We start from the raw sequence: 25,073 nt of genomic DNA, 5'->3' as shown, positions 1-25,073 counted from the left end.
CTCGTAATCTAAGTCCATCCTTTCACTGTTCCTCCTTTCTACAAAATTCAGGAAGCGGGTGCCAAACCAGTGGTTTTCAAAGTGGGTGGAGCCAGGGGGCGCTGGGATTATTAAATATAATCTAATAATTGTTTAATCATTATAATGAAATACAATCTATACATCATATGAGTGCCTGCCAGTCAAAAACATGTTCATTGCGTTGTGTGTGTAACATGATGGTTTGTGCCATTTATCAAGGTGATTTGCCTCCCAAACTAGCCAAGGTAGTGCAGAATGGACAGGTTAGTGACAAAGAGACCGCAGGAACAGACAAACAGCCCAGGCCTGGAAGACACTGGAACTGGCCACCTGAAGAAAGGAAATATGAGGCAGCATACATTAAGTATGGCTTTACAGCCATACAGAAAAATGGCAATGATAATGAACATGTTAGTTATTAGTGTTCTTATAGTAAATAAAGCAAGTTATTGAATAGCAAATAAAAGCAAGAAAAGCAAGAAAAAAAATGTTCTAAAAGTTGATGTTTCAGTCCATATTTTGTAGCATTGACAGTTGGATTGACCAGATGCTAATGTTGTTTGGAGGGACGTGGCGTGGAAAAGTTTGGGAAAGTTCTGAGGAAAAACCCTTTGTGATGTCACTTCAACCGGGAGCGAGCTTTGTTTTTAGTTTTTTTTTGTTTCTCCTGTCCAGACGCTTGCACGGACGAACAGAGGATCAGTTTTAGCAAGAAGCAGGAGGCTGTAAACAGAGGGTTAAACATTCCGCTTGAATGAGGTCCCAGATGAAAAGAAAAGACCGGAAAGAACGAGAGCTTCAGAAGTCTTTGCTGACAGGCATTTTGGACGAAAAGGAAAGTCCCCCTCCCGCCCCCTCCAACCCTAACCATAACCCTCTGTGATATGATCTGCGCTGCAAGTTAACGAGTGCAGGAGACAGCGGCAGCACGGAGTTCCCTTCTTCTGTGTCACTTGCAGAGACTTGCGTCCGCCCCGGCAGCCGCGCAGAGTCACTTCTGGAACAGGAAGCACCGCCTTGACCCCTGCTTCCTCTATTGCGCCTTGTTTATGTTCCAACGACTTCCTGCATTTCTCTGTCATTTCTCAAAAGGGGCTTGGACCCGGGGGGAGGGAGAGGGGGGTGGGCCACCCGTTGGGCAGATGGATACCTCATGATGGATTTTTCATGCAGGAGGGGCAAACACACACACACACACACTCACACACACGGGGGAGAAGTAGCGGGCCTGATCGGTGAGAAAAGTGGGGGGCAGCCTGCCTGACAGCTGTGGATCGCAGCGGCGGTGGGACTGCAGTGCCGCTCTGCCGACACTAGAGGGTGGATAAGCCTGAGCTATGAGAGGGATCCTCAGCGGCGGCGGAGGAGATTAGAGTTCATGATAGGAGGTAAGACTGTCGACACGCTTCAAGAAAACGGCTCTCCTCCTTCTCTCGCGTGTGCTTGACATTCCAAATGTCGTGGAATGCGTGTGTGCATTTTCTCTCTTTTTTTTTTCTTTCCCTGCAACCTGACACAAGGGTTTAAAAAAGCTTCTCTGGAACAAGGAGCGGCCCTCAGCCACAGGCGTCATTTAAATTCATTTTCTCTTAAGTGCTTCTAAATGCAAGCTCTATTTTTATTCTAAAGTATTCAAGTTATGCAAAATTTACTCGAGCCAGTGCTCAGCATCTGTTTCAGAAAAGATGGTGGTTTTTTACTTCTGTTCTGGGTGTTGAAGTGGGCAGCCCTTTATGACATCACAATAGGCACTGATGACTGATACCACTGCCGGGTTAGTTGTCCTGCCTGCTGTTCCGTTCCAAACGTGTGCAACCAAACAAAACTAAAACCAATCATCTTCGCATGGGGCTGCAAACAGAGGGCTAAACGCTCCGTTTTAAGGCGACCAACAGCTTTTTTTTTATTATCAGGACAGCTAGTCTCGCAAGGCTGTTCCACTGGCGTTGTGGAACCCGTTGCGTTTTTTGCGCCAAATAAGATCCTTGGACAACATGAGCCCAGAGGAAAGTACAAGGCAACTCTGCAGGTTTCAGTTAATAAAACCTCCCCCCCACAAAAACCTGGGTGCATTTGATCAGCGAGACGCTTTTTAAATTTGCTGAAGAATGTGGGCGGCTGATTCACCCGGCTCCTCTCATGCTCCTCTCCTGCTTTTGTCACGCAAGACGCTCGCTTCTCCCTCGGTGGCTGAACTCGCGACAATGGCGGGAGTTCAGCCGGAGCCTCGGCGGAGAAGGACATTGTAATCCTCCTCGAGGAGGCTTTAATGCGCTGCGCCCGTCTGAGGCCTCGTCAGCCGTATCTATTAGCAACGGAGGAGCGATCGGTGCCTGCGAAGGCCACCTAGTGCTGGTGGTTTGATCACGGATGCCCCGGGCTCGGAGAAAAAAAGGGAATGAAACGCCGCTTCGGGTGTCGCTGCCGCCGTTCCAGGAGCCATGTCGCCCAGCGGGGTGTCATTTGGCCGGGCTCCTAAGCCTTTGGGGGCCCCCCCCAGGGGTCTGTCACATCCTGCCAAATCCTCTGAAGGTAGCTGCGCTACAAGCCCCCCAACTGCCGCCGCTAATAATATGATGCCCAGCGTTTGTGTCCGGGGCCTTTTGTCCCCGCTAATAATTCCTAATATCATCATAGAGCGACGGGATGTTTGCAGGGCCAAACTGCCAAACCCCCAGTGACAGAGACGGATAAAAAGACAAGACCCACATTCTGGGCCTTTAAGGGGGCACTGCATATGAATTGAGCAAAATCTATTGGATGGAATTAAGATATCAGAGGATCTTTTATTTCATTTAAAAATGATTTTAATGGATTCTGCTATTCTGAGGGATGAGGACACGAGAAGACATCGAGAGCGGGGTCTTTCTGAGACGGAGTGATTAAAATCAAGTTCATATTGGGCACGTGCCCGAGTGGCGGCTGACGCGGAGGAAGACAGAGAGACGGAGGAGGAAGTAGAGGAGGAGGGGTGGGAGGAAGGAGGGGCTTCACATGATCTTGATTTGGAGCAGCTTTACACAAATTAGGGCACTTCTGAGGCTCAGGTTTGAAGCAGAAGAGACACATGTCGATTTTGGAAGAGTTCCCAAACGAGTCGATAAAACCCCCCCCCCCAAAAAAAACAAAAAAACACCAGCTTCCACCAGCATTGTTGGGAAAATTAAAAAAAGATTAGCGCGCCGCACAAACAGATATCCCTGACAGACAGCAGGAGGAGGAATTCAGACAAAAGTGGCGCCGTGAGTTGGAGTCAGTCAAATTGCGACACACCGATTTATTTCATCAAGCAATTTATTTGCCTGAAAACACAGTCTATCACATTTTATTGCCTAATGTTGCTCCCAACTCTTCGCTCAGCTGTCAAAATTAGAGGGGAGGGACATGAGATTTCATGCCTGGAACTGCACAAAAAAAACCACACAACTAGTGAGGCGCATTTGACACGTAAACCACAGTAATAATGCAGGCAGCTATTACAACCTTTGTTTTAACTGTTTCTTGGGGGAAATTACAATTATATATATTTCAAAAAAAGTTGCCTGTTTCATGGCAAAAAAAATCCTGCTACATCAGTGTCCAAACATGGGAAAAGAAGTTAAAATAACAAGTGACTGAGATAAGAGCTGGTTGTGTTAAAAAAAAAACGTATATTTTCGGAGGATGTGGTCGTCGTTTAGCTTGTTGTCTTTTGCTTTTGCTTCATGGCTGTAGTGTGAAGACACATTACCCTCGTTCAAAATGTGACCAGGAAGAGATGAGCAGTTCTATTTGATGAATGAAGTTTACATCTTCACTCTTTTTTAGATTTAGAAGAGGGTGACGTCGCACACACAACGCACTTTTAATAGGGGCTGCTAATAGGACTACTTATGCTAATGCTATTGCTAATGCTATATCGCCTCCGCCACAAAAATGTTGTAAAATCTGAAAAAGGAGTTCATTGGTCGTAGCAATAGGGTAACAGGGCGACGGAGGACAGTAGTGGAGAGGGAGCGCGGAGCGAATCCCCGAGCTGCCGAGCTGCTAAACGCTGAAGAGAGGAGGCTGGATTTGGAGTGACATTCTAGTTATTGCTCATGACATTTGTGCATCGTCCGGGCGCATATGTGCAGTAAAAGCCGCACCTAGGGGAGGTTGTGTGTGTGCGTGCGCTTGTGTGTGTGTGTGTGTGTGTGTGTGTGTGTACTCATGAGCTAAGCCCAGCTGAGGACAGACAGTGAATGAATAATAAAGTGTGTCAAACCTGACCTATGTGGTCACTCTACGGAGCCGCTGCCCCGTTTTGGCCAAGAACATCCTCCCAGTTGGAAAGCGCAAAGGCAGGCAGGCGAGCAGGCGCACGCACATGCACACACACGCACATGCACATGCACACAGAACAAATGGAAAGAGTGTCTTTGCAGACATGGATCAGAATGAGGCGACGCCGGCAAGAGCCTTTGTTGTTTTTTTTTTGTGGTGCTGCGACCTCACAGCGTCAACCCTGCCGTGAAAGTGACTTGGACAGGGATCAGCCGTGTAATACAGTTTTGACAGCCTTTGAATCTCTCCCTAACCCCCCCGCCCCCCGCGCCCCCGCCGATCGGCCCCCGAGCCCTTTCTCTCCCCGCCGTGGCATTTACAAGGTACAGTGGGCAGCGAAACTCTCATTAGAAACAAGTGAGCGTGCACAGGGCGGGGGGGAGGGAGGGGAGTGTGTGTCGGGGAGGAGGGGCGTTTGTGATGGTGGTGGTGGTGGGAGGGGCGACGGAGGTACGGCGGACAGAGCTGCGTGGAGTAAATCACTCCGCATGGTTGAGCGGAAGTAAAGGAGCGCAGTAAATTCAAAAAAAGGCCTGGCTGAACAATGAACCTTGAGCGAGGGGATAATCGCTCTCCTCATTAGCCAGTTAACCCTCAACCTGGATTGTCGCGGCAGTTTAAACGCAACACGGCGATGTGCATTGATCGAACGCGCCATCAATCTGCCACCGGTCCCCATGGTTTATGACGCCGCCTCTCTCGGATCAGTGGATGTCAAGCGTTGGCCGAGAAAGTTGAAAAGTCTAAATTTCACAACACAGGCTGGAAAAGTTGGACCAAAGTGCGGCTTTGTGAGGGGTGAGGAGTTTCATTTGATATTTGTGATGTGTCAGACGGACTTCACTTTGCATTAGCAATGCTAAATGTCCTTGTTTATGCCAAGTTTTTTTTAAAAATTTTTTTAATGGGAAAAACATTCATGCGACATGCAATGAAGAAATTAAAACATGTCATGAGTATTAATAAGCTCATACAATAGGCGTGTCAAATGTTGTATTTGCCCTCCAAAAAATAACTTAATAACACAGTGCTGCTGATGGTATGCTTTTCGGTAGGCTGCTAACGTAGACGCCCGAGAGATAACAGCAGAGAGCTCACTGCAGTCTGCGACGAGTTGAAATCACATCCTGATAAAAGTGAGTTGTTTAGTGCAACTGCAGCGTTCCTCCTCCTTTTATGAAACATTTCATCGAAGATAATCAATTAGAGAGAAAAACAGATTCAGCTTATTCTGTTATTTATAATGTCACAATAAATTGTGTCAAATATTGTATCAGACTCCAGTTTAAAGTGTCTCCATTTTTATACTTTTAATAGATACTAATGACTCCCGGCACCTGTGTGTGTGTGTGTTTCCATAAAGCACGTTAATAGCTTAAATATTGCGCGGTGAGTTGGGCGTAGTTACAACAGCAGCAGTAGTGGTGCTTCACCCCTCTCCAACTCTCTGGGACTCACAAATAAGTAGCATGAACACTTGTGAGTGGTATTTTTTGGATTCTTTTTCTCCTTTTTGTGAAATCAATACAGCCCACTGCCTGTTTCAAGTGCGTGAACACACAGAGAGGAGTGGTGGAGCAAACGCATCACTATTTAAAAAAATATTTTTTTTTTTGCCAGACTGTTGTTACTGATGTTAGAATTTTTAAAAGAAAAGAGGAGGAAAGCCAAAAGAAATATGTAGCTCTGCTGGTCTTTGAGATGATTCAGCAAACGAGATGAGCTCGTTATTTCCTGCATTTCATCTCCTTTAAGAGGGTGTCTGTCCTCCCCTTCTATCCCATATCCTCCTCTTTGTATTCCCCTTCTATCCCATATCCTCCTCTCAGAGTTTTGGTGACCGGTGGGGGAAGGAGAGACAACATTTTCCCCTTGCTCGATCAGAGTGCGGGGCCTGATCCATTATCAAAGGTACAAGTGCATCGAACAGCCAACAAAATGCACAGACCTACAATAAAAAAGACTTCTAAAAATGATGTCTGAAAATTATGAATCACAGTCCACCGAGAACTGGGCACTTGAGGACAAACCTCCTTTCGCCCTTCACGCCCCCACTTCCATCCATTAATTGGAAGTGAGCATTTGAGTGTTTTGAGGAAAGGCCTATGTAAGGTTTGGTACATTGTGGTTAGGCTTAGTGGTGGATCAGCCAATGGGAGAATCAGCCTGGTGTTCCCTACAGTAACAGGGTAGCTGATGGACCCATGACAAGTTCAAAGTTCCCAAGGCCTTTTGTACCATATTTTACTCACTGGCTGCAATTACAGTGTTTCCTTCTGCCAGGGCCTGAGAACATGAAGTGTAAAACACAGGGATCACCCCGACCCTTCTATGTACAAAGCTATCAGTTTTACAAGAAGCAGTGTGTGAAAAATGCTTTGGCTAAAAAGATAAATAGATAAATAAATAATAAAGATAAATGACTGTCCTGTTTGCTCCTGTTTGTCTTTGTTTTTGCCAGGCCATTAAAAAAATGACTTGACTCCAGCACACAGTTTTGCCGGCGGCTTATTCCCTCCGCAAAAATAACAGGGGTCATAGTTCAGTTTTCTGTTCTTGTTGTCTTTCATTTTCCCAACCAATCAGTATAAGTTGGATTTTGTTGGTGCTATTGAGGACGTGCTATAGAAATAGACACGTCTATTCTAGTGGAGGACTGACTAACCCAAAACAGCGTGCGACAACGCCCCGTTACATCACAACTTGAAGCAAAGTCAGGCTGTATTTTCCAGCAGAATCGGCGGACGACAATGACGACGGCCTCGTTCACAAAGACGGCCGGTGACTTCATGTACGCGCTAGCATTAAAACGGCATTAAAATGAGTGCCTCTGGAGGGGAGCTGGCGCCGGCTCGCTTGTTTCGCAAAAGCCACTTGTCACTCAGCGATTGTGCATCAGCCACGCTAAAACGGATAATAAAAGCTTTGTGATGCACGTAACAAGTCGCGGACGTCAAGAGTTGCGGTGCGTCGCTGGCAGTCAACAGCGTGGGTGTTGCCTCGGGCGGCGCCCACCCAGCTCCTGGGAAGTGGAATTAGTTTTGACCGAACTGACAGTCAGAGCCAGGCGGGGACAGCTACTGCCTGTAACTCTACACGTTCGAGATGCGTCAATATATAATAAATAAAAATCGACGGTGTTGGAAGTATCAGGACGGGAGCGTGGAGGCAGGACCCAGATGTGGACCACTCAGGTTTTTGCAGAGAAAAATGGCTGATTTTAAACTACAACAAAACTAAACAAAGGGTGTCCATGAGGGTAACTAATAACAAAAACACAGTCGGAGACTTTACACAAAAAGACAAGGCTAGGTTAGCTTGATGCTATGAAAACGTCACTTCTGGGGTTGGCCAGCGGGAGGGAACGGCAGTGACGCAACCAGGAAATATGGCGAAGGCTCGACCGTCCCATGTAGTTACTGGGGAGGTGGGTTTAGATTTGTCCTTCTTGGCCGGGTCCTTCGGAGGACGCTTCCTTCCAATGGAGGACGCTTCCTTCGAAGGATGCAGACCCTGAATTGAGACACAGCCAAGGACTATTTATACACTGGGCCAGGGGAACACAAGTGAGAACAATCAAGGGCAGGGCTGACAACGAGACACCGGTGACAGACATCAAGAAATGAACACAGGAAGTAAAACTAAAGACAAATAAACAAGACTTCAAAATAAAATAGGAAATACACAGAACATGACAAGAAGTTGAAAACAGTTTTCAGAACTTTCTTTTTGGTTTTGGTCAGATGGATGCTTACTGTGCAAACCCCTTGTGCAGCCCCCACGGAGCCAATCAATTGCTTTTTTTTTACAGAACGAGCAGAGGAGTAGTAGTTACGTTTCAGTACTCACCAATACCGAGGAATTAATAAGGCCATTTTTTCCCCACAGATGTTCTGTTATTACACATTCCTTAGCATGTTTTTCTATAACATGGGTGAACAAACACAAATTTAACAAAATGGTCATTTACATACATATTCAACTGGTATCATTGTTGTGGTATTGGCCCATATTTTGCGAGTACGAGCAGAGTACTCGACCGCGGTATCGGTACGATACCCGATACTTGTATCCGTATCGGTGCATCCCTGCTCTTTCCCTTCCCCATCATCTGACCGTACCTCGACGGACGCGTCCAAAAAAAAAAAGCGTGTTTACGCGTGCGTGCAGGCGCTCGCACTCGCGTGTGGGTAATGTGAAGTGAAGTGCAAAAAAAAAAAAAAAGAGAGAGAGAGAGAGAGAAGTGACAGGAATCAATGTGAGAACCCAAAGCACCCACAGCGGCAGCGGCGGCGGCAGCAGCAGCAGCAGCAGCCTCGCCGACCTCCATCACCCCTCTGCCTTCTTCTGCTTTTTCCCCCCTATTTGGTCTGGGGAGAGACGCTGGACTTGCGGGAGAGGCTCGCCCCCACCACCCCCACCGCCCCACCGCCCCTCCACCACCACCACCAGGGCTCGGCGACGCAGCATCCGGTGAGTCGCGGCGGTCACACTGGCAGCGTGACTCAGCTCTCCGAGGAGCGGAGCAGATGCGTCCGCCGCTGCCTCTTCTTCTTTATTCCCCCCCCCCCCTGTGCGTGCTGGCAAGTCTCGGCGGCTGGTGCCGCTTCTCCTTGAGGAGTTGAAGAAGAAGAATAAAATCTCACTGTAAAGAACGCCGCCGACAGTCCTTCAACCCCGTTTCAAGGACTGTTGGGAGTTTCAGGCTTGGACTGAGCGGAAGTTGTTGTCTTTTGTCTCTCTCTCTCTCTCCCTCTCTCCTCCAATCAGAGACTCTGCCTCCGGGTAAGCGGAAGAGAGCGGAAGGGAGGAAACGGGCGTAGTGTGGTAGGGGTGGCGGGGTCGACAGGTTTTACTCGACCGATAAAAACGGCGGGAAAGAAAGTCTGAGATTTGAGCTTGTCGCTTCTGTCGTTGCATTCGGGACTGGGTTGGTTTCTCGATTTCAAGTTTGATCAGGAAAAGCTTTGACTGCCAAATGTAGCTGAGTTGCATCCCCTGCGTGTTGACAAGAAGGGACGACAGAAAAAGTTGCTGCTCCTCACAAAGGTGCTACTTTTTGGAGGGACAAAGGAGCTACTGCTAAACAACAGCAATCAAATATCTGAATTCTTAATAAATCACTGACCCTCAATTAAAACATCCCTTTTTGTACGTCAGAACATCACAAAACAAGACACCAGTGTGTCTAATCTGTGTTCATTATTCAAGCCATTTTTCTCTAAATCAACAGGTGGCAAGACATGCAAGAAGTACAATGCAGCCAATTAGACGATGAGAGAGGAAACAAATTGCAAAACAGCTAAAAAAAAATAAACTATAAGATGAGAAGGTTATGACCTGGTGCTCATTTTAATTCACTTTACTATTTATTTGTCCTTTGTATTGCACAGTTTTTTATAGAGAGTGCTTCCTGGCCAATCACTGGCCATCACACGGTGACACAGTGCTACATTTAGCAATCTTGCTCTCAAACCTTGTAACCACCCTCCCCTGAAGTGGTGCAGGAAAATTTAGCAAAGACAGAAAACATAAACAACAAAATTGTTCCACTTAAAAACAAGCCGGAAGTGGCCGATGTCAATTGGGTGCAATGCGAAAACAAGAACACTGTGCCGCACACATGCTATCTAATGGTTAGAATAATAGGGAAGAGGGGAAAAAAGAGATTTAAATTTTTTTCATCAAAAACGAAGAGATTTGGGAGAGAAAAAACACCCAACACAAAACAGAACATGGACAAAATATATTAAAATAGCCTTAAAGCAGGAAAGACTCAATATGCAACCTTCTCCAAGGACAATTAGAAAGTATCTGTACAAGCACATATTATGTATTATGTATTTTTGTACCCTTCAATTGTTACTCATTTCACAGCGTGCACAATCTGACTTTGTGCACAATTTCTTTGCGAGCCAACCTTTAAAAGGTCTCATACGTTCTGACGGCTTGCAGAGGGTTTGACCTTGTCGACGGGAGCTTCTTGAGTGCTGCGCTTTGATCATCGGCGCTTTGGGAAACAAACTTTGCACTCCTGTTTCAGTCTCAATTTGAAGAAGGGCGGAAGGCTCCTGGAGAAGTCAGAGCTGCTAAAATGTGACGAGACCTCACTGTACATCTTTGACCCGGTGAGGCAGGAGCACCTTAAGTTGTAAGACGGGCTGAACGCAACCCAGTAAAGTCATATTCATATGCACAGCAATGCCTTCCAATGAAGCCTTACATTGATATTTCACTTTCCGAGAATATTATTTTTCGTGTCTAGTGTCGACTAACAAAGTCGCGATAGAAGGTAGTTCAATGAAATAACTTACCAATAAATGACGGACCCCTCAGGCATTGGAAGGACTTTATCAAGTGATGGACAGACAGGTTTTAAAAGTGAGGAACATGACGTTTGATGTTGAATAGGTGGGTATGGGGCGCAATGCTAAATGCAAGCAATTTGAAAACTGTCTGTTTTGTGTTCACATGACCAAAGTAGACACAACTAGGAGCAAAAAAAAAAAAGTTTGAACGGGAAACATTCTTTTCATCAGATTTAGATCGTACCAGGATCTAATTAGGATTGTGGTGGGTGACCACATTAAGACGTCAACGATGTCGATATAGTACTGTACTATACTCATAGAGTACTGTGCTATGAGTACTTCAATTGCAATAAAAACTAATTTACCATTTCAGCTTGTTGGCAGGACTGGCTCCAGTCTTGCCCTGTTGTATTCGTGCAGTCAGCAAGCTGTTTTGTCGCGAGGCGAAACAAGTCCGGCTCACTTAGTCGTGCACGTCGCCGATCTGTTCAGACTGTGCTGATTTGCATTCAAACGGGAATATTCCAGTCGCCGCTGCGCACACGAGCACCCTGTTTGGCAATATTTTCTTCATCAGAAGATGGACCATAATTGCAGAACGCCGTTTTGTGTAGACGCGGCTTCTTTTTCTTGTTTGAAACAAGCGTCTTTGAAATACAAATGGGGAATGGGTTCTGTCGTTCATTCCACGCGAACCTCACACCGCGCCGCCGCTGTGAAGTGCAAAACGTGATCACTGCCGAGTCAAACGGAATGTCAACTTGTTCTTCTACTATTTACAGCGGTGCAGCAGTAACTAGGTGGCGTCAGAGATTGGTTTCCACTCCACCTGGTCCTCAACAAATATGAGCCAATGTGGATGCCCGAGGCCTGCGGAGCGAAACTCATTGTGAGAGTCAGACAGAGGAAGACATGTGTCAGTCCCTGACCTGCGTCCTCCCCAATGCGACTGATGAGGCGCCTGGATCCCGTGCCAGATTGTGCAACGTGCACTCACGGAGAGCCCAGGTGAGATGGGAGCGCCAGTTTCGACAGTCAATTGGTGTCGACCTAGCGTGAGATGTGCATGTGGCTGGCGGGCTAGCGCATGAGACCTGTCTTCCTCTCCATGCCACAGTATTCCTATTGGACTTGGAGCATAACAATCCCTTAGATGTAACACAATCCCTGAAAATCAGAGCAGTGTGTCGTCATGGTGGCAGCACACTCGAGAAATTTGGCTGAATGAAATCGCGCACTGAACGATTGAAGGAACAATTTCCTGGTTTATTGCCTTCAGGATGAGACTTCTCTGATTGATTGTAATAATAACACTTAACTGACTCAACTGCAAGAACATATATCCTGACTGGGGTGGGGTAGAGGCAGCCGAGAGGATGTTGATATTTTGTGTTAATAAGTTTGAGGTAAATGGACTCATCACACCCAATATTTTCAGTGTGAATTCCTGATATGATGTCTGCCAACATCATCTTGTGACAGATTGCGGAAACATTCAAACTATCTGATGCGTTATGTTGGACCCAATCGTGATAGAGTGTTGAAGCCGGCTGAAGAAAAATAGCAAAGTGGAAAAAAAACCGACATGACAGAAAAGGAGTAGAAATATTGTTGTGCCAACCAACTCTGTCCAGTAACATGCAACAGTTAATATCAGTGGGGGTCGATGGTGCAATGCACTTGGAGATGCCTATGGATGTGATTTGGCTCTTGACAAATAGAAGTTGATTGACTGATTGATTGATTGATTGATTGAAATACACTGTGTAGATAGTCTTGGGTGTGAAAAGACATAAGGTGCTCCACTATGTCTTAGAAGTCAATTTCCCAGCTGGATGCATTAGCAAATTTGGACTTAATTTGACTTGACTTACTTTATTGTCATTGCACACGTACGTGTACAACAAAATTCCCCAGGGTGTAGTATCAATGAGTGGTTGAGTGAATGAATCAGTGCCTTTTGTGACATCATAAAGAAACAATCCCGAGCTGTATGTACAGTATGTCTCAACACTTTGTATAAAAAAAAGTAGCTAAAGTCCGAGTTACAAAACACTTAGTTTGTTAGTGTGAGAAAGATCTCTTGTTTTTCTGTGACAGACTTGAAGCATTGCATTTGTTGCATCATTCTTTATGATCAATACCCACGTACTTAATTTGTTCTGGATGGAGACAAACAGGAGGATACCCCTCCGTTTTCCCTCCCCGCAATATGAGGTTTTGGCGAGGTTTGAAACTTAGCGAAACACACAACGACGGAGATGAAAAGTGTGCGGGTGGGGAGGACTTTTCACGCGCCGCACTTTCAAAAACGCCCGCATTTTGTTTTACAAAGTGTCGCCACTCTTTTGGACGGCGTTCTGTACCTGTTCCAAGTCTCCCACATCTCATTCCAAGAAACCTGTATCATTAGCGTGCTTCCTTTTTTCTTTTTTTTTTGTAGGTGACTCTCCTCAAAGACATTTAAGATGTTTGTTCTTTGTAGTAGTTGTCCGAAGAATTAAAAAGAAAAAAAAAAGCGCTTGGCAGGTCTTGCGGTGGGCGTGCTTGTTGGAATGCTTGCCAGATTTCCGCACCGGGCGGAAGCTTCGCATGGTGCCGTCACCAAATAACTAGTTTGGGGCTCTACCGTCAATATAACTTTAAAAAAAATAGAATCATTTTGTCCTTCAAGCCAATCCAGCTGAGAGGAACTCCCTTTTAAACAGGATCAGCATCTTTAAAAAATATCTTGCATTATTGGGTTAGAGCTGCTGGTATTTAATTCAATCCCCATTTGGTAAATGATTGTGAAAAGTTTTACTGCCGTCATTACTGTACTTCATAAAAATGAAGTGCTTTACACTTTGGACATTAACTCTCGTTGTTTTTTTTTTTATCTCTTCGTCCCTACATCCATCCATTTAATTTTCTATATAATGGGGATGAGGAAGTGGTATTGGCTGCCAAGACGTAAATTACTGAACCGGTGGCTTTAATGGCCTTGTCCTGAGAACACACAGCCATGCAGAGGCCAGGGAGAATATACAGGGAAAGAATAAAAATAATAATTATAAAAAACGAAGAAAAAAAAACAAAACTCTTTTTCAAGGTTGGAATTAAAACTCATTAGAAAGAACTGTTATTTTCCATCATTTAACATCCGTTAAAACTGCTTCTGAGCACAAAGAGCTTTGTTGTCATTGAATCAAGAGATGTGCTGCCTGCTTTCGCTCACCTTGAGGGCTTTTAGTAAGAGAGCCGTCGTGATATTTTGCTGTTAAGAGACGGCGAATAATGGAGGCTGAAACCTGCAGCGCGATGAGGAAAGGGGCTGTGATAAACGGTTCAAGGAGAACAGGGGAGGAAAGTGAGCAGATGTGGTTGCCGACTCTGAGTTTAACAATACCCCAGAAAGCCTCCGTGGCCAAACATGAGCTTTGTTTATCCCACACTTGAGTCAGAATTTAGTGGCACATCGGTGGTCTGTCAGCCTGAAATTGAAAGTAAAAATGTGACATTCATTCTTTCAGTCTAAGCATGTAATTACATCAATTAAGTCTTGACGTGATGAAGCTATTGAATTTTTCTCTCATAGAAATGACAGTCCAGACTTATTTTCAAAACCATTTGAATTTGTTTCTCGTATCCATCTGGTTATGAGCCCATAGGAAGATTTTTTTTAAACCACTGGACCGGATCAGATTTGTCGCTAGTCCAGAAAACACTTTTCACAAGTTCAGAATTTACAACTGAAATCTCCACAATCAGGCTGATTTCGAGGATTTGTGTTGATTTTTAATACATGAATTCATAGCAGGAAGACGCCTCGCCTCAGACATGGATGGATGGAACTTCTTGCCTAAAATATCACAATAACACAGACTCTTCCGACCTGCAGGGAACCATATGAAACAATTGTGTTCTCAATCATGTTGGTTGCTTGGCGGTGGGTTGGAGTGCTCAGTGTCAGATTGACAGATCCTAAACCCTGATATGCTTTGGCATTAGACCGGTGGCCAGTTGTGTGGGATTTTATATTTAGACCCTCACTTGGTCTTAATATTCTGTTCTTTCCGGCGCTCATGTGCCTCTTCACAGAATCTTAAAACTTGCTCTCATTATTACCAATTTCTTATTGGTTTTTAACAAAGCCAGACTTCATGAATCAGAACTCAAGACTATTGAAGGGTCGGAAAAAGATTTAACATTCCGGTGGAAGCGTTTGCTCCTCACATTTTCTTTTTGGTAAGATTTAACAGATCTAGGTAGAGTCTGTGGGTCAGTCAGCCCCTCCCTCTTAAAAGAAATTAAAAAAACAAAAAACAACAACAACAACAAAAAAAACAAGATCGACAAAAAGGATTGCACCCCTGGAGGCCTTGCTAATGAACCGCGGTCCAAGTCGGACAGAGGCAGCCTATTTCCAAACTTTTTCTCTCCTCTTTTCCCTTTGTGCATCAAACTCTTCAAAAAAAAAAAAAAGGAAGGGAAAAAAATCATAACAAGCTTCTTTCATGGATCAAACGAGAGGCGGCCGTGCTCACTGTGCCAAAGCGGGGTGAAAAAATAAATAAATAAATAAATAACCGAGAGAGCTTGTCTGAGAGGGAGAGAGAGAAATACCTTATTATTGTTATCAAAGTAAAGCCAGCTCCTCTCCTGCTGCTCTTATGGGACCTCCCTGACTCTCCCTGCTCACACACCCAGGGGGGGTGGATCTAAACATGACCCGCATACTCGCGCACGCACGCACACACACACACACACACACACACACACACTGGCGCACACACGCGTGGGGCTCGTCTCGGCACACGTCATTTCATTTGTGAAATTAGTCCATTCTCTCTGACCCTGTCTTTTCATCAGGCGCGGCGGTGCATATTTAAGTCCCTTTCCTGCGCTTGTTTTACTAATTGGTGGCTATACTTTGCCCAACACTGATATCCTTTGATCATCTCAGATCATTACGTTTACCTCATTAATTTGCTCAATGTGATTTAATCCCCACTCCAAAAAAATGGGGGGTTGGGTGGGAAAGGAAAAACGGAAGGGGTCCGTGCAAATTTGGATTAATAATAGATCTTATGAGGCAAACAGGAGTCTAATTCCTTTGTGATTTCTTTTTTTTTTTTTTGTCCTGTGGCGGACGGGACTGGCCTCTGGACACGTGGGGGAGTTGGCATTTGTTTCTTTTTTTTAAAATTTTTTTTGATCGATAGATGGAGGTTATTAATAGATGTTACCGATGACAAATAAACCTGGTCTCGTTTCATTCTAGTTTGTCGCAGGACACAACAACTTGACAAAATTGCAACTCATTGTTTGGGCTGAGATGAAATTCCATTAATTGAAATAAAATTATTGGCGTTCCTCCTTCTTCTGAATTAATTGATGAGTGCTTTCAAGGATCAGGTTTCCAAGGACTCTTGGCTCTTTTTGTTTTTTGTAGGGCGGCTGGACTAAATTCTGGGAGTCAGACAGCATAAAAAGATAGTCTTGCACAAAGCTAATTTCAATGTTGACCTCCAAACTCCAGTTTTATTTGCGTTAATGCATTTCCTGCTATTGCTGTTGTCATCTCTCATTCTCACTGAGCTCTCTGATTTACTGCTGTGGTTTTCGGTGACATGCTACTAAATAAGAAACTCGTGCACAGAGACTTTTGGGGATTTCCGTCCACAAATGCCAAAATAACAGGCAGGGTGTGCTAGCTCAACAGGGAGGATCATTCAACACAACAATGAGATGCCACCTCCTATGATTTTCAATCATCTATTTTATTAAGCACCTTTGGAAAACAGAATAATAATAATATAAATAAAAACCTAATACCTGAAAGACTCAATTAAGGGTTTATCTCCCCAGCAAAAAGTATGATTTAGAAAATTGAATTTCAATGGTTTGCATGGTGTAAAATTGGACTGACGAATGGACAACTGGGCAATTGATCATTCGAGGAGAGTTTAGTTTTCCTGTATTTACCGAGATGACCGATGAGATTCAGTGCTGGGGTCCCCAGTGGGATTTCTATCTTGGTGTTTAGCGGCAGGCTTTGACAAAGACTGGCTCCATTAGAAGTGTGTGCGTCTACGGCCCGGAATTCAATGGCGTCATTAAAAGATGGAGAAGCTCTGTGCGATGAATAGCTCAGGGCTAAGACTCAACGAGCTAATCCTGGTTATTAACGTTTGTTTAGTTAAAACCGGTGGGCTTTTTGTTTCCCCCTCTCTGGGAAACAGCTCCAAAATGTATCAACCCGTGGACCTTTTGGTGGTCTTCCCCAGTGTTTTGTAGCAGCTACACGTGCCTCTAGTCTGTCAATGCACCTGCCAGAAATGAACAAAAGCCCATCCGCTACTTCTGCACTGAGACACGCAGTTCTGCAAATTGGCTTGTGGTGGTGTTATAAAGGGCACTGATAGTGACTGAAGCAATGATAGCTCTGGTGTTTCTGGAGGAGACTGTAAAAAGGCGTAATATGCTTTTTTCAGTAGAGTTTTACTGGTTTTTGTGGAGAAAAAAAATGAAAAAAATTCACACTATTGGACCTTTAGGGGAAAACCTTTTCTGTCTCTGTCCGCTGTACTTGAAATTGAAATCAATTTAAGTGATTGTTCGAGTGTGACTTAGTACATGGCTCTGATGCATTTGCACAAGTTTTACTTTTAGAAGAAATTATTAGTTTGTATTTCCTGTACGATCACTGATTTATTACACTACGAGCTTTACTATTTCAAAGTGAATGAGGATGTACTGGACAGGAGGACAACGCAAGGACACACGTCACCCTGTAATTTCCCCTCACATGTCTCTTTCAACAAATACTTCAGAATTGGGATTTTGTAAACTTCTTCCATCCTTCTGCAGCAAACTACATTCTAGTGCATTTGTGAGTAAGGCTGCATGTAAATATATATATATACATATATATAAATATATGTATAGTGTGAACAAACGTTATCCATTCTTCCCAGCTAGTTGAGGTTTCACATTAAAGCACTTTTCAGAATTTGAATCGGCATTCACGCGGGCCAAATTTGTCAGTAGTTGAACAAAAACCCTGTGTGTTTGCAATTTCCTGGGCTTGTCCTATGCATTCAGACAAAAAAAGGGGGGGTGGGGGGGAGGAAATGCAGCAGGTACAAACATCCACTTCTGACGCCACATTGCCACTTTTTGACGGCACAACAAAGAGAAGGCCCTCGTTTGTTTAAACGTCGATTTGCCGCCAGCGCGTCAACTCTACAATCACACCCCACTTAGCAGCAGCGGCCGCCATTGTGGAGGTTGTTGTCGCTTTACGTGTGGCAGGGTTTCCCCGAGTGTGGCTTGTCCCTTTTCAGTGTCGCCTCGTCTCCTTGCGAAGATATCTCCGACCCAACAATGGGCTGCTGTCAGCACTCGGCCGTCGACGGCTTCATTGTCGCTCCATTCAAGTCCGAATTGTTTACCACATAAAGACCCTCGTCCTCTTTCCCTCCTCTGCTCTTCCTCGCTCTTTTTCGGGCAGGAGATTACATCTTAGGATCCCTCTGCCAACGTCGCTTGTTGTTGAGAGAGTTTTCCGAGCCGTCTTATTATCCTATAGATAAGTGAACCTTCCACTGTAGCGAGAGGCAGAAGTGCAGCTCTTGATGTAGCCATTGTATTGTTTACGGGCGACACTTTTGCCCGTAAAAACCGGCAGCGTATCACTGTTGTCTGTGAAGTAAGATCTGACTGGTCTTCGGAGGGACTACACAATACATCGGTGAATTTTATCGCAAAGTTGTTTTTATTTTTTTGGGGGTGTTTTGGGGGGCGTAAACCTTGCAATGTGTGACTCCCATAAACATCTTAAGCTCCATCCTCTCCTTCCGCCTGTGCTGCCCCTCTCCCACGGTGCTAGCTTAATTAAAGAGAAGACAAGAGAGGGTGTGGGGGTCCCTGCAAGGCAACAACGCACAGGTTACGCCGGCTCCAATCCAGCGCGGCACCTCTTGGACTTGTCGGCCTACTTTGATTCCGCTTGTTTTATTCGAGCCTGAGTCAGTTTGTGGTGGAACAGCACGCACCAAGCCAAAGGAGCCGCGGGCCCTGATGTAATGACTCAGCGGTGGAAGGGGACAGTCTGTTCCCTGTTCAGCCCCAGGTGTGTCTGCGTCTGTGTTTGTGTGCGTGTGTGTGTGTATATGTGTGTCTAACAAAGACATGCACAGCATATATGACTATTAATACAAATACTCCTCATGAGGGGCAGCACCATTTGAGGATATTGACAACAAAACCCAAGCGGAAGGTCTGATTGATGAACGCGTCCATTGTCATTCCTGCAGACAGAGCCACGTCTGTTAAATTCACAGCACCGTTTTATTTTTTTAAATGTCGACCATCGAGAAAACCTCATGAAATAACGTAGTTCTCCGGTGTCGCTTGCATTTTAGCCTAAAAACTGAGTGACCGAGGATGGCGAAGAGTGCCAGTGGAGAGAAATAATGTCATTGCGAACTTCAAAATCTTAATGAAATCAACCCACAGGTATTTTCAACGTATCTCTCGATGGATTTGCATATTCCTCCAGTGCATTACGCCGACAAAGACAAAGTCTGACTTTCTATCGGGAAATTGCGCGAGTCACAGCTACAATGTGCAGGGGAAAAACGGCTTTGTGACTTTTATCAACCTTCACTGAGGTTGAAATTCTGAAACAAAACACTAAATGCAGTATTTTTGAAACGTGATTGACTGACCTTAGTGTCAGTATTAGGTATAGTAGATACAGTTACAGATATGAGATGCAGATACAGTGTGGGTCAGGTCATAGAGACGGGACTGCTTTTGACTGCTGATGAACGCAGTCTCTTTGTGGATTATTGCTCCAACTATCTGCGGCAGAGCCACGGCTTCCTTTACGGTTTGACCTTCAGTCCACACGCAAACAGATTTTTAGGGCAGCAAAATGTATTTTTTGTGGATTGGAGTTGCGTCTCGTCCCCTTTGGTTACACATTATCTTTTGTGTGCAGTGTTTGTTCGTGTGACTTCACCTCCAAGGCTACAAGTACTGTCTGCCAATAAATGGCAGACAGTACTGCTTTTGAAACTTTCCAGAAGGACTTTTGAACATTTTTTTTGTTATGGGCATCCAGTCAAATGCACATCTGCTTTCCCACTATGCAGAGGAGGAGGGGAGCAGCTTTCTTTCCTTTTGGCGAATTGATTTTTCGAGAAAAACGCCGGCAAGTCGGCCATCTCCATTGTCCTTCCGCACATATGACTTCCTCTTGCGCTCGGTTGTCATCACTCTTGCCCGTCTGCCGGAACTTTTTCCCTTTTTCTCCAGGCTTCTGGCAGGCCGATGTGCATTGATGTGGACATGGATGATTTCTTTTTAAAACAAATAAAAGAAATTTGTGATTCTAAAAATAGAAATCAAAGCGGGAACAAAGGCCTCAAGCCGTCGATCAGTTTGTCGATACCTGTTTCTGGTGAGATCTTACTTTGAAAATACTGAAATGTACCTTTCAACTAATTTTAATCCGCTCTGGAAAGTTCTCAAATTTCTTCTTCTGCTCGATACTCGGGAGTTTTTCTGCTGCACAAGAAAAGCGAAGATCGGCCCCTTGTTGACGCGGCGTGGAAGTCTGCCGCGTCACAAAGCGCCAGACTGGGTAGCCGCTCCTCTGCCACACCCCCCACTCCACCACCCCAACCCACGATAACCTCCTTCATCACTCGCACTTCCTCCCTCCTCCTCCTCCTCGTCCTCCTCCTCTGCGCGTTCTTCCACTTTCAACATCCTCCTCCTTTCTTATGGAAAGGAGCCAATTAGAGTTGTGTCTGTTTGTTTTAAACAAAATGGCTTTTAATTAGCGCGATCAAAAAGGCTCCTTTCTGCAGGCCCCAAGGAACCACTTTGTAGTCCCCCCTGCTCCAGATCGCACAGCCGGTTTGATGCCACCTGATAGGGAGCCAGCGCACAATCAGCACACTTTTATAATGAATTGGCTTTATATCACTTTGTCCGCGTCCATCGCTTGTTCTCTCTTGAAAAAAGTCTTTTGTTGTATTGTTGCAGCGGCGGCCTCCCTCTCTGAGCCATCCTCGCTCTCGCTTCTTCCGCCGCATCCCTTTCTTCTCCTTTTGTCTTCCGCCGTCTCTGATCTCCGAGGTCTCGATGACGCGGGCCCCCGGCGTGGCTCAAACCGCCAGTCGAGAACTTGTCTGGACGTCCTTTTTCCATTGCGGTCCGACTGGTCGGCTAATTAGAATAATTGGATGGAAAAGCTTTGTGCCACAACAGCAAGATGTTTGTCCGCCATCAGGAAAAGTTTGAAAAAAATGAAAAGGTTGAAACATATTTTGATTGCTGTGAAGTGCTGCTATTATACAAAAGGACTTGATTTCAAATATGCCCAGTCAGGAAGTGCTCAAGCATCAATCATCAGTTTATCTTAATCTTAAAAGTGTAAGTATATCAATCAAGATCATACGTGAAATCATAGTTTAAGTTGAAGCAATAGATTTCGATTAGAGCTTTAAAGGACCAGTGCTTTAATTAGGTTGCCCCTAATGGCAAAAAAGAATACTGCAAAAATACACACACACACACACACACACACACACACACACACATATTTATACACACACACATGCTGTATGTATATATATATATATGTGAGTATATATATATATATATATATATATGTATATGTATATATATATATATGTATACATATTGTGTGCCTGACCTGTGTCTTTCATTGTTTTCTCCTCAACAAACCTGGTGGCTGTGGCTGCTGAGGGTTGAATGTGAACACGTCCAGTTCCACCTTGTGTATGCGCGAGTGTTTGTTTCAAAAGAAGTTGTCAAAACCAACTTTGCTCTTTTTTCCTTATTTCCTCCCTTTAATTTCCACCGCCAAGCTCAAACCTTTGTCGCCCTGCGCTACGAGTCGCTGTGAATGGACTCTTGCGTCGGCAGAGAATGTCAACAATGAAACCTGTACATTCTTTTCAAACAAAAGCCTGCAACAAAATATGAATGTTACGTTTTCGATCGGCTGCCTGCAGAGTGCAGCGCTTCCGGTTTCGGTCGGTCTCAACGTGCGCTAGCTTAGAGCCGCTGCACTGGGAAGTCGTGCTTTGGTTGGTTTTGCCAGATGCTCCAATGCCGTCGTTGCACATCTCAGGGTGTGTGTGTGTGTGTAAGTTTGTGCGTGCGCGACACGTCTTCTTTGTCCGCGCCTGTCGATATGTGTCGCATTGTTGGCCGACGCTGACAGTTGCTGCGGGGAGGGAACATGCAACCCAATCAGCTCGCTGCTGCTCAGCTCGCCACTGCTCCTAATTGACACGTGTGTGTGTGTTTGTGTGTGTGTGTGTGTCTGCAACTGTGTGTTTACATTTGTCCAAAGTGGAAAAGGTTCAGCTGACAGCTGTCAGTTTGCTTGACTCAATCCTGATCCCCCTCTGCTCTGCTCCCTTTCAAATATTCCGACATCTAGACACACACACACACACACACACACAGGGTGACAGACGTACACTACAGCTACAACCTTCAGGCTGTAGCTGTAGTGTATGTCTGTGCACTACAGACGCGCACTATTGCGGCTGCAATCTGTGCCACAGATGCGGGTATCCACAAAGGTTTTTGCGCTAATGACATGCAGGCGCAAACACGCCCACAAATGCGGCACCTGAAACAGGTGCGAATGTTGCGGTCTGGCAACGTGAGAGCAGTTTGCGCCACAGGTTGTTCGTGAGTGCGTGTATGACAGCGGAACTCTGCTAGGATAAACGCGCTCCTGTGCGCGCCTGCATTACGATGCCTCCTCCGTCTTACCAAGACTGCTGCCATAATGGAAAGAAAGTCAAGACGCAAGACGCGTTAGTCATTATATAAGCAAGGCAATCACCAACACCTGAGTACCATTTGTGTTTTCCATAGCCTATGTAAAATATTGGCATATATACTGTAGTCTATGCCTATCTATATATAAGATTTGGGGAGCCATATTTATATCTCAGGCTTTTCAGAGAGGAAAGTTTCACTCAGAAGCAAGAAACACTTTGACAGACAGAAGCTGCGCCTGGTTTTGGCCGGCGGTGTTTCCGTCTGTCAAACTGCGTGCGGGCACGAGCGCAAACTCTTTCTGGATCTGCCGCTGTTTGAATGAGGCATTCAACCAGACAAGTGCAGGAAGAAACAGCCGAAGGAGAAACTTTGGAGAAAATTAGCATCCAAAACGGGCCGCATAGATCAGTGGTAGCATAGAAGGGGGCGTGTCCTTTTGCATGTCATGACTCATTTAAATACATTCAAATGAGTCTGGCGCAGCCCTGCCGCTACCTGCAGGGTAGTGGCAATTTTCCTGCCGATTTCACGTCCCCTCTGTGGATCGGAATCACCGTTTTTGGCGCTATTTACACAGATTTACTGGCGCAAAAGCCGGGCAATCGCTTTGTGGATCGGGTCCAAAGACTTAAAGGTCCATTCAAGATGATATGTCTATGTTTTCAGTTATTCAGCCAGATAAGTAAAGGGTGTACATTGCTAATTTCTAGGGGAGCTCATAGGGCGTGTTCTCATTGCCTCGCCGCACCTCGCCTCACCTCGCCTCACCTCGCCTCGCCACGGTTTGATTGTGTTTTCATGGCCCCCGGATCACGAGACCGTGGGCGGAGTCGACGCAGTAAAGCGGGACAATGTTTTCGACGGCATCATTTCTGTGCGATACACAACAGCGCAGTGATGGACAAAGTAGAGGTTGTTTCATACCTGCTGCTCGGTCTGTGGTTGCTTTTCTGTTAAAGAAAGAACAGTTTTCCTCACTGAAGTCACAGTTGATCATTTATGCAGGCAACATTTATAACTTATTGTTCCGTTTTCTGGGAGAGTAAAGGTGTAGTTCAACCTTTATATTTTCACCAAACGTAAACACGAGACAGATACAACGGGAAATAGCATCTATTTAAAAACAAACAGACAGTAAACACGACTCATTATTTGAAATAGCTGCCCTAGCGAGCCAAGGACGACTTTGTTAAATGCCGCTGTGTTCGAGGCTTCCTCGCGGCGAAGAGCCACGTCCTCTCGACAAATCAGTATTTCCTCTCATCTCAAGACTCCTCGGATTTCCTAGCTTAACGCGCCTCACACAGGAGCAACTCCATTTTTCACCGAGTGCTGCACCATTTGCCGCTCGTCGTTTTCGCGAATATGGTTGAACACACTCGCGACGTCGAGGGCATTCCCGGTTTGCCTGCCTCTCCCCAAAAGACAAAGTAAACATGTATTGAAAAAGCTGTTGAAAATGTAAAATGTATACACATATAAATATATTTGTACACAATCAATAGTAGCTACTTGTATTCACGGTAAAATGTACCTGACACAGAAGTTTTTTTTAGAGGCGGGACTCACTGTAACAGCCAACAGCGAGCTGAAAATTAAGGCAGGTTTTTATTTTTTTTTATGTCCCCAGAGAGTGATGGAAGTGCTCTGCTGGAACAGTAAAACACATTTTAAAACAATAACATTTTTGGCAGGTCTTATAATGCTGCGGGGACTCTTGAACTTGTGAGTGGGCGTTTCGGAAGTCAAGCAGTAAACCGGATCTCATGGCTGCGCACGCCCGATTCCTTTTATGGGATAACTTTGACCCTCCTCTAAAACACGGCATGACCAAGACCACTGTGAGCGCACACACACACACACACACACACACAGGCAACAAGATTAGACTTGCGTGAGTCATGGCCTGATTAATGGACTGGAACCAAGCACAAAAGAGAGCAATAACAAGACAATACAGGTGATATGTCAGGTTATGAGATACTGCTGTGTGTGTGTGAGATTGTGTGTGTAGCAGCAAAGTCTCTTTCCATACTGCGGCTACAACCTTACTGTTGAGCAGCACTCCACGTGGACCCCATTTGCCCGGAACCCTTCTCCTCTCCCGACTACGGATCCCCGTCACCGCCAGCAATGCTCTCTTTTGTTCAAGCGCCAGTGTGCGTCCGTGCGCGAGTGTGTGCCGGCGCACTTAGCGGAGAGCCCCGTCGGTTTACCTTCATTTCCATATAATTAGATTGTGCGCGAAAGGCTTCTTCAAGTGCATTGATTAAGTGTCAGAGGAGAGGAAAGGAGAGGGGACAAGCGTCCCTGGGTGGAGGAGGGACAAGAGAGGCAGCAACACCGTGGCGAGTTGTACACCCAGGTGCGCAGGAAGTAGCTTCACACACACACACACACACACACACACACACACACACACACAAACAAACAGGAACATAAAACAGTGAGAAGGAAGTCTCTACATTGTTGGCCATACACGAAAACGCAAGAACTAAAAGAGGCACTTTCTAGTTTTTCCATTAGTTTTCCTCATCACTAGCACAGCGACCCCCCTGGCCAGGTGCGGGACTGCATCATTTTCGTTGCCTTGCTATGAAATGTTTGGGAGCC

At 45.4% G+C, this 25,073-nt stretch overlaps 1 protein-coding gene across 2 annotated transcripts in view; it reads left to right on the top strand.

Annotated features, from left to right (window-relative positions):
* The first annotated feature begins 1,228 nt into the window (after positions 1 to 1,228).
* The window catches only part of sox5 (SRY-box transcription factor 5), a 236,557-nt gene continuing 212,712 nt past the window's right edge, over positions 1,229 to 25,073 (top strand). For both annotated transcript variants that reach the window (XM_076051749.1, XM_076051748.1), the window contains exon 1: positions 1,229 to 1,409. The gene's annotated coding sequence lies outside the window, so the exon portion shown is untranslated. The remainder of the gene's footprint in view (positions 1,410 to 25,073) is intronic.

Source organism: Nelusetta ayraudi, unplaced genomic scaffold (assembly GCF_046127955.1).
Source record: "Nelusetta ayraudi isolate G7.1 ecotype Tasmania unplaced genomic scaffold, CSIRO-AGI_Nayr_v1 ptg000135l, whole genome shotgun sequence".
Lineage (NCBI taxonomy): Eukaryota > Metazoa > Chordata > Actinopteri > Tetraodontiformes > Monacanthidae > Nelusetta > Nelusetta ayraudi.
This window is presented reverse-complemented; position numbering and strand designations above follow the sequence as displayed.